Here is a 10,467-nt window from a genome sequence, read left to right as displayed (position 1 = left end):
TCATCTTCTGATAATAGGTGGCGGGAACGTCTCTGCACTTGCGCAGACCGTATTACTTAAGTGGTGTATTAGTCTAAATTGACTTTTGAAAACTGTAACAAATTATAAAGAACAACGAATTAAAAAATAAAAACTAAACGACTATAGTTAGTATTTCCGACGCTTGGGACGTTGATCAGAAATTTGATTATTTGTAAGGCCCAATTATGTCCTTCATACTGGCGTAAGCGTGAGATAAGGTGGTCCAGATGGGAGACGCTAACTGACCCGGACATTTACCTTTATCAAAAATTATATGTACAGTATGACGTGTCGCAAATTTTACGTACTGGATTTGGAATCCCAAAGTTATTACAAATATAACAAAGTGATTTTGAGAGTATGATTCCGGGATTGCCTAGTTTATTTCAAGATTCTTAAAATAATTATTCTCTAGTAGAGGTCGGGGATGGTTAACTTTTATTCAATAGATAAAGCTCTCAAAATTATTCGTAAAACGTTTTGATCAAGTAATTTATATTTATGTATTATCCGATTATTTTTTTTGATAAATTTGTAAAATTAATCGGAAAAACGACGTTTTTTTCGATAAAAAGCTCAAATTTTACGAATAATACATATTTTTTTATCATTTTCCGAAATATTAACCGGTAAATTTCTTTGTTTACATTTTTTTCCCAAAAAAATCTATTTAATCATGGATAATGATTAACCGTTACCGACCTCTATTCTCTAGAGCGTACGTAATTTTTACGAAGTCAGAGTCCTTGCTACATTATCTCAAATATACAAATGTAAATTCAAAATGTATATTTTAGAATAACAGACCAATAGAATCTTTCCAATGAAATTAAAAACCATTATATGTTACTGCTTATATCTTTAAAAAAATATTTAAAATTAATTTGGGTTTTGGAAAAATTATTCTTTCGAACATAACATCCGGGAAAATGCCCATCGGTAGAGTTATAAAGAAATTAATTTTAAAAGATTTTTCCGTGTGATTCTATAATAAAGTTATTGTCTAGAATAAGCAGTTACACGCTTGCTAGCAAATAATGACCTGTTTCTCACCGTGCAAAGCGTAAAGTCATCATCTAAATAGAAAATAATCCTTTAGAATAATTTTGTAATTTCAAATGCCAATCTCAATTTGTGTATTGTCTTCAAATATTGATAGGTATGCCATTAAATGTACATTACAACAAAATCAAACAATGAAGAGCGAAGACAAATAAATATTGAAATTATTGACATTATACTAATGGCCACAGAAAGCTTAGATTTCTACCGATCGGAGTCCCAGATACCTTAAAGGGCCCCACCGGTGCTTGAAAAATTAACCCAGAAAATCAGGTAACAGACGAAGTGACGTAGCTTCCCCTATGTCCGCAATCCGCGCGGGAAACTGACGAATTTCAAACGCCGGTGGGGCCTTTTAACTATCAATTACAAAACATAAGACCAAAATGTTTTAAATAATTTTCAATTGCCAGAGCTAAGAACAAACAAACAGATTCCGGTTTAAGGTTGTTGACTACATATTCCTGTATAATTATTGTTACGTAATTAATATTATTAATTAATATCATTAATCTATATATATATAAAATCTGATGTTTGTATGTATGTATGTATGTATATATATATATTGGTTTGTTACCTTCTATGCACGCCCAAGATAATTGCCCGATTCGCACGAAATTTGGCCTGTGGCATTGTGGCCCCTGACGTCAGGTTATAGGGGCTGCAGGGCATCTTGAGATTGCTAACCTTCGTAATTTTTGACCACGGGACTAATAACTGGTGACCGCAAGACCAAAACCACTGACCTCACGCTGTCAAGAGACGCGGGTATTAAGAGACACGAGAGTTCAGCGTTGCCAGATATAAAATCTGAAATTATCGTATCTAGGCCAAAAAATTATCGATTTTCCTGAAAAATTATCGCACATTTATTTTTGGCGCTATATTTGAATTCATACATAAATGCGTTGAATTTAGATGATTTTTTGAAAACACTATAGGAGTTTTATTTCAGGGAATTAAACAAAATGCCTATTATCATTATTAACTAAACTTCATTGCTTTAAAAATGTATTAAAAAATACGGTTACACTAGGAGTAATAAACTCGCACTCGGACTACGCAGCACGTTCAGCAGAAAATTTATATCATTCATTTTTAAGTTGAAGTTATATAAATTAATAATAAAATTTAAATCGTTCGTAGGTTTTTAAGAAAATCGAAAAATTATTGTACATTATCGTACTTTGAGGCAGAATTATCGAAATAATGGTACGATATCGTACGCCATGAAAATTATTGGACACCCTAAAACTTTCGATGAAATTATCGCACTGTGCGATAATTATCGTACGTCTGGCAACGCTGCGAGAGTTTATCTCTCTGGCCTCACTTAGCTGCTGCATGGCACGACCTTCGACCCTTTTCGCTTGCGTTCGTTCTCATTTCTCAGCCCCCCCCCCCCTCCCCTCTCTATCTGTGACACGCAGACCCCTTTGCCCGGGCCGTATTTATTCCACGCATACCCATAATACCAACCGATATGCCATTTGATTTTAAACGCCTGCAATTTCCAATCAATCTTAGCTTCGCAATGACAATTAATAAAGCGCAAGGACAGTCACTTAAAACTGCGGGAATTAATTTAGAAAACCCATGCATGCGTGGAGCTGCAAATAACCCGTGCATACTTACTCCAAACGGAGAAACTAAAAATATTGTGTACAAAAAGCTTTATCATAATTACATCTTAAACTAATCAAAGAAATCAACTATATGTTAATATTACAAGATATGATATTTTGTACTATTAACCGTTTGCAATTTAAAAAAATTCCTATTTACTATTTAAAACTAATTTAATTTGCATATTTAATGTAAAGTGCATTTGGTTCCCGTTTTCTAAACCCCAATTTACTCAACTAGCTTAAAATGATACGAAATTAATATTAAAAATTAAAAATGATACGAAATTAATATTAAAAATTAAAAATGATACGAAATTAATATTAAAAATTAAAAATGATACGAAATTTATATTAAAAATTAAAAATGATACGAAATTAATATTAAAAATTAAAAATGATACGAAATTAATATGAATTATTAACATTTATACTGAATTGATATTAATTGTTAATATTTTTACGAAGTTAATATAAATAATTAATATTTCGATGAATATACAAATATTAAACCTTTTACGTAATTTATATTAATTATTAATAATTTTACGTTTTTAATACTAATTATTAACAATTTAACGTTCTTTATTTTAAAATTAACAATCTAACGTTCTTAATAATAATATTAATAATTTTACGTTCTTAATAATAAAATTAATAATTTTACGTTCTTAATATTAAAATAATAATTTTACGTTCTTAATAATAAAATTAATAATTATACGTTATTAATACTGATAATTTTACCTAAATAATATAATTAATTTATCTTGTTATTTCTATTAGTAACTGACCAACTTCTAAATGACGTTTTATATAAACCATTCAAGAAAATTAACATTTGAGCTCTAAATTTCAACTAATAATTGTTTCGAAAATAAGTGGATAAACATTTAAAATTCATCAACGAATATTCTATTATTATTTCGAAGAAAGCGAATATACGAAAGAGGTGACATCTGGTTGAAAAATTTAATTAAATACTTCTATATTAAATTTGTAAAATAAATTTAATAACATTGAATCCTAAAAATAAACGCTTTCCTTAGAACCCTAACTGTTTGGGGTCTTAGAATAAAGAAAATCCTTATCAAACAAAACAGATGGCACTAACATCAACAAATATTTTGAAGACGAAACTCTTATGAGGAAAAGGAAGAAAAATTTATATTTTTTATGAAGGAACTTCTGGCTGATTAACTTAACCGCTCCTTCTCGTGGATTTTGAAAAATATTTCATTTAAATATTTTTTTGATAATGTTATAAAAACCAACACGGAAAAATTATAAATTTTTGATAATTATATTTTAATTAAAAAATTAACTGAAATGGAAATTATAGATAATGGAAGTTTGGATAAGACCTTTTACTCTCTGCAGATGGCTCTTTAAAAGTAATACCAATTTTTTTCTAAAGAAATAAATGATATAAAAACATTTTATAGTTTAAGGCATTTCCGATTGAAACGTAATTCACAATATAAATATTAGAATTTTTGAAAGAGTAGTAAAAGAAGCAAATACCATCTTAACCATAAGTATTAATTAAATGGTTTCAAAAGTAGTATTTCTTTAGTGTTTGCTAATTTTAAAAAACATGAAAAATATCATTATTGGCTAGCCTTACTTTTTTATTGATTTTTCGCAACGGCGTAACTAGGCTAATGCACCCATGATATTTATAGAACTGACAAGCTCAAACACAAGGCACGACGGTGCTGTACAGAAAGCGAACTTAAGTATTTTGAGGGGGGCAAACTTCCCATTTTTGCGTTAGGGTACAATTGTTCTCGCTCCACCACTGATTTATTAGTCAATTTGACTTAGGCATAAATGACCATAAAGCTTCATTCATGAAAATATTGTACGTCAATGTTGAAGTCACTCATATGCTCCGTATTATGTGCTTTAATGCCAAAAAACATGTCAAATGTAAAAATGAATTTATTTGTTTACTTCTCTTAAAGGGTCTCATTTTCGTTTGAATATGACCTGGTTCACCCGGTAGTTTCCAGAATATGAATGGGCGTATTTACTAACACGTGCTAAATATGTAGCCTTTAAAAGCAATTGCCGGCTCTATCATTGCCACCTGTATTATGAAAAGGCCTCTGTTATTAGCCCTCAGCTGTGCGAGGATGGGTTCTCGGGCAGGCCCATGGTGTCGCCTTTTGTTGGGCCGTGATGGGGGCGTTTGTTTGCCATATGTGAGCCGGTTTTTATAGCTGTCTCACTGGCCGAACGTTTGTTTCGCAAAGCGCATTTTTGTCCGGACCTGGTTGAGTGTTGTGGGCCGCCGTAGTGCCTAGCGGAACGGCGGGGTACAAATACATAACTTCATGTTATTAGATAGCCATGAAACTCTCATATTCATCGAAAAACGGCACTTTGCTGGAGAGCGTGGTGCCATCTATTTATGGCAAAGGAAGATTAAATGAAAAAAATGATAACGTCATCAGAGGGCCATTGTAAAGTATTATAGTTAGATAACTTGTACTCTATTTAGTGGACTTTAACCTAAATTACATATCGCGTGTAAACAAATTGTTTATAATTGCTGTAATTTATTTTATTAGAGAATTTATAAACAATTCAATCAACGCGAGGGGTACCTATAAGTACCACCTTTTTTATTTCGACGATAGTGACATTTATGGAAAAAGAGCTGCTTAACGTTGAGCAGCCACTTGCTTTAACAGATTACAGGTAACTGAACTGAATTTGAACGAAATTATTCAGAAAATAAAATTATTTCCATTCGGTTTAGTACTTTTAGGTTCACATTTCTTCGAATAGTACAGCTACGATGTACTTTAGTTAGTCCAAAAAATCAATTCCTATTTATGAAACTTTTCACAGTCCGTGGTGTTTTGTTGTTCACCAAATATAGTAACATAGTGTGATTAAGGTCTTACACCCTGCTGCTGTGTCATTCTCTAACCATAGTACTTGATAAAAAGACAAAGGTTAGATACTTTTATAGGTTTCATATTTTATATAAATTTAAGTGAATGATTTTTCGGGTATCGATTCCAGCAACCAATTCCCACTCAAATGAGTGAGGTGTCGAAGTAATTAGTACTTTCGCTTCGCAGCAAGAGAAATCCTTCCACGTTAAGTTTTAAAGTTCTCTTTCCCCCTGGTTCCAATTAAAATATATGCAATTCAGATTCCTCCCAAATTTATCGATATTCTTTCATCCATACAGAATTGGTTTGAAACGGGATGTGTTTTGAATAAAGATATAACCATATTTTGTAATTGGATTAAGCGAACTTCGAAAACCTTCAAAAGCGCTCCCCCCTTGGGTCTGAGATTTGAAAACCTTCACCAGCACTCCATCCTTTATTCCAAGCTTCGAAAACCTTCGCTAGCGCAACCCCCTTGAGTTCTAGCTTCGAAAACCTTCACCATAGAGCGGGAAAATGGCTGAATTTATCGCGTTGCTTGATTTAAATGAATTGAATAATCGCGGTAATGAAGCTGTATAACCTGATTTAAGTCGGGAAAGAGTACGGCATGAACGTCCAAATCCATTAGAGCTGTCTGAGAAGGAATGTTTACAAAATTATCGTCTTCCGAAACCCGTATTGATTAAATTGTTGACTGAGCTTAGGCCAGATCTTGAGCATGACGTATTGCGCGGTCGGCAACCGTTGCATTCTGCAACTCAGGTATGTCTTTTTTCTTAATAAACTCGATAGCTTAGAAAAAGAGAAGAGTATTTGTTGCGTATATTATTGATTATTGATAATATGTATTCAGGCCCATCTGTACCATTCGGCTAGGAAGGGATAAGCCCTAGGGCGCCGCGCTCTGAAGGGGTGCCGTCCGGCCCTTTATATTTTTTTATAATTTAATTGTAAAGTGTTCAATAAAGACGCGGTGATACGAAAAAGATTGCCTGATATTATTTGCCCAGGGGCACATGAAAGGTAAAGATGGCCCTGTATATATTGTCAGAGATCTTTCGCACGCTTGTATTGACAACGCCAAACTAACCGTCATTTTAGGAAAGGCGTTTTCCCAGGGACTTCATCTGAATTTTTTGACCCAAAAGAGTTAACAAGTTTGCATTTAGCTACATTAGAAATTTACTGTTTAATTGGTGCAAATAACTATTTCGATTAAATATTGAAAAATATTAAATTTGACGCGTTTTTGCCCCGGTCAACAGCGTTTTTACTCCTCCTAAAAAATCCTTAAACGACGGCCCTGGGTTTGCCATTTTGCAGTAATTCACCGTAATTCTCTTTATTTAAATATGACTTTTTTACGATTTGAACAAGGAAAACATTGAAATAACGCTTTTATTGGGTATTTTACGTTTTATAAATTACCACAAAAGTTAACAAGTGTGCCCAAAACTTTGCAATTTTCTTCAATTTCAGTTTCATTATCAGTATAATGAAATTAGAAACAGTTGTAAAAGCAATGTTTAATTTGGAATAGGGTAATTTAAATATAATTAATCGATGCAAAAGTATATACTGAAACGCGAATAACGTTTTGTAATTTAAATTTAACTTTTACTTTTAACTTTAAACTTTTAAAGTTATATTTAAAATAGAACCGCACAATCTACGCTTAAAATTGGGGAATTGCCGTCTGCTTAAAAACGTACTATTTCCAAGCGTAAATAGCATCTTCTGATTGGTTTAACAATGCGCGCGGTAAAAAATAAAAAGTAGACGATTTTGCCATGGAGTTTGCTAGGATCTCGTTTGGCTAGATCGCACATCGGCGACTTTTGCAACGCGTTTTTTGGGAATCCGCCAAAAGACCTAGCCGATCTGTAATCGCTAGCCAATCGGCTAGGTTTTTCAGAATGACTTTTGCAACGGAACTAAGCTACGAAAACCTTCACCAGTAATATCTCCTTGAGTCTGAGCTTTGAAAATCTTCGCTAGCGCTTCCCCTTTAAGGTCGAACTTCTAAAACCTTCACCAGCACCCCCCGGTTGAGTCCAAGCTTCAAAAACCTTCGCCAGGCCCCTCCCTTTGTGTCCAGGCTAATAAAACCTTTACCAGCACTTCCAGGTTGAGTCCAAGCTTCGAAAACCTTCACCAGCACTCTTAGGTTGAGTTCAAGCTGTAATGTCGGTGCTTATCGATTAAACTGTCACTTAGTTATGAATAATAACAATCTTTATTAGTGAACTTTTACATGACTGATAACTACCCAGTTCCTAACTCTAGCGTCGTCTGCTCTTTTTATGTTTTGGAATAGGGCTGATAATATTAGTATTAAAGTTTAGTTCTTATGATCCTGACACAAGCTTCGAAAACCTTCGTCAGAGCTCCCCCCTTGAGTCCAAGCTTCGAAAACCTTCACCAGCACTTCCAGGTTCAGTCCAAGCTTCGAAAACCTTCACCAGCACTCCCAGGTTGAGTCCAAGCTACGAAAAACTTCACCAGCACTCCCAGGCTGAGTCCAAGCTTCGAAAATCTTCGCTTGCGCTTCCCCTTTGGGTAAGAGTTTCGAAAACCTTCGTGATGGCCCCCTCTTTATCAAAACTCAAATTAAACAATAAAAATTAAGAATGGCCGGTAGGCCATTCTTATTTAAGGGGTCAGCGCGATTTCCTATGGCTAAAATTAATACAGCCAAGCGCAGGAGAATCAATAGTCGGGTCGCTAAAAATTTTAAGACTTTATTTTAAGCGATTTTCATGCCCAAGATTCAGTATTGTGGATGCCTAGTGGGATTATTCTTACTGTCAACAATTACTGTCTGGCAGTACTACAATTAATTTTAATGTATCAGCGTTGGTGTACAGTACAGAGATATCCATACGGATTTGTTGCTACTGTCAACTTCAGCAAGAAACGTATTAGAATCCCGTCATTTAACGAAAGTTAGTCGACTGTAGATAATAAATTTCGTACTGTAATGAATTAGTGTACCATGTTTGACATGGAAGGCCAACTGAACAGCTCGTATCCAGTTTCTCGGAAAAATGCAAAAATCAAATTTTGTCCGTCTTCGAGTTAACGTTGTTTTTCGCAATTTACTCAAGAAATAATAAACCATTTCTTATGGGAACTTTATTTAAATCTCATTATTTATAGGTAATTAAGTATTTTTAACTAAAAATTATCATTATCGTAATTAATTTAATTGCAGTTTAATAGTAATTAACAATAAACCTGTTAAGCCTTTGCTTCGTAGGGAAAATCAGCCCGTAGAACCCGATCATATATTCTAGGTAAAAAATATCGTATTTAGATAATTTAGTAGTACCAGAAAGAATTTTGTGGAAAGTGAAATTTTGTTTTATCTCTTCCATAAGTTTTTTTAGCAAGCTGATTTTTTACATTTAAAAAAATGAATCATTGAATTTTAATTTAGGTGTATCCATCTAGCATTGTGTAAATAATTTTGAGAATTTTAATTATAGTAATGAAGTATGGTAAATATTTGAATAACTTTTCATAACAATAAACGCTCTGGGCATTCAAACTTATTCCTCTATGACTCTATGTATAGGCGTCTTAATTATTCAAAAGCTTAACGAGTGAGTAGACTGAAATTATTTTTATTTGAGGATCAGTTATCATCAGTAGTGTACGAGCCATACCGTTGTAAGGTAGTACAGCCAGAACAGGGCTGGAGACCCACTATTCAAGTACTGTTGATAAATGTTTGCCTTCGTGAATATAAATTACACTTTGCCTCGGTGAATATAAATTACACATGGTTGGTTTTTAATTTGGAAGCTCGGCAGAGTTGGAAAAGTAAACGATTAAAAGCTCTTCACAAATCATGCTATGCTACCCATAAACACTATCTCATCAAAGGTCTGTTTTTGATTGAAAGTTTTACCAAAATTAGCATATTTCACTTGATTACTAGAACCAGTTATACACCTATTATCTTGTTATCTAAGTTTTAATGGCAAATTATTCTTTATTTCCCAATGTTAAGTAAACTATTTAAAATAATATTCAATATGTTAAATTACATTCAATATTATTAAAATGTCTGTACAAAATATTTTTAAAAATAAAACCTATTTAATTTCTAACTTATGGATTTTATTTTAAATTATAAATTTTAGCCAAAATATGCCCTGTGTGGCAGAGCAAAGTGACAGCTATTAAATAAAAAATGCTTATATCAAAGCAGTTGGAAGGTTGATTTAAGGGTAGTTTGGATCTATAAAGGCACAGATATTGGAAATGTTTTAGAATTAAAGAGTTATTTTTTGGAATTATTTTAAAAAGCAAAATATATTTCTAAAATAATTTCAATCAATTTTTCCTCACCTTTTATTTATTTTAAAACCCTTTCCTTAAATTGAGCCTTGTAACTGTAACAGTAAACTGAGAAAATTTTAAATTGTAAAGGATTACTTGTAAAATTACAGCATTTAAATTGCTGAAACGCATTATAGAAACTAAACTAGTAAAAAAGTCATCAATAAAAGAGATTTGCAATCAATTTAATCAAGAAAGTTATTAAAGTTAACATGCCGTACATTGTGAACCCAGAGTTACGACTGAATGACTTATTTCAATTCGACTAGGTCTTTCTTGAAAGTCCCTTTAACAATTCAAACAGGTTACTGCAGTGTAACTGCACACATTTCATCAGGCCTTTCTAGAAATAAATGTGGTCATTTTAATGTAACTCTAATGTCACTCTTTTTTACTACCAGCGGGTACTTGACTTGTGAGGATCTTCAGTTTTTCATGATGCATGCCAAATTTAAATACTGATGTATAATTCTACTTTAAACCGGAAGTTTAAAATA

This window comes from Leiobunum rupestre, chromosome 2, assembly GCF_980474605.1.
Source record: "Leiobunum rupestre chromosome 2, qqLeiRupe1.1.hap1, whole genome shotgun sequence".
Classification (NCBI taxonomy): domain Eukaryota; kingdom Metazoa; phylum Arthropoda; class Arachnida; order Opiliones; family Sclerosomatidae; genus Leiobunum; species Leiobunum rupestre.
The sequence above is the reverse complement of the archived record's forward strand: the minus strand, read 5'-3'. Positions refer to the sequence as shown.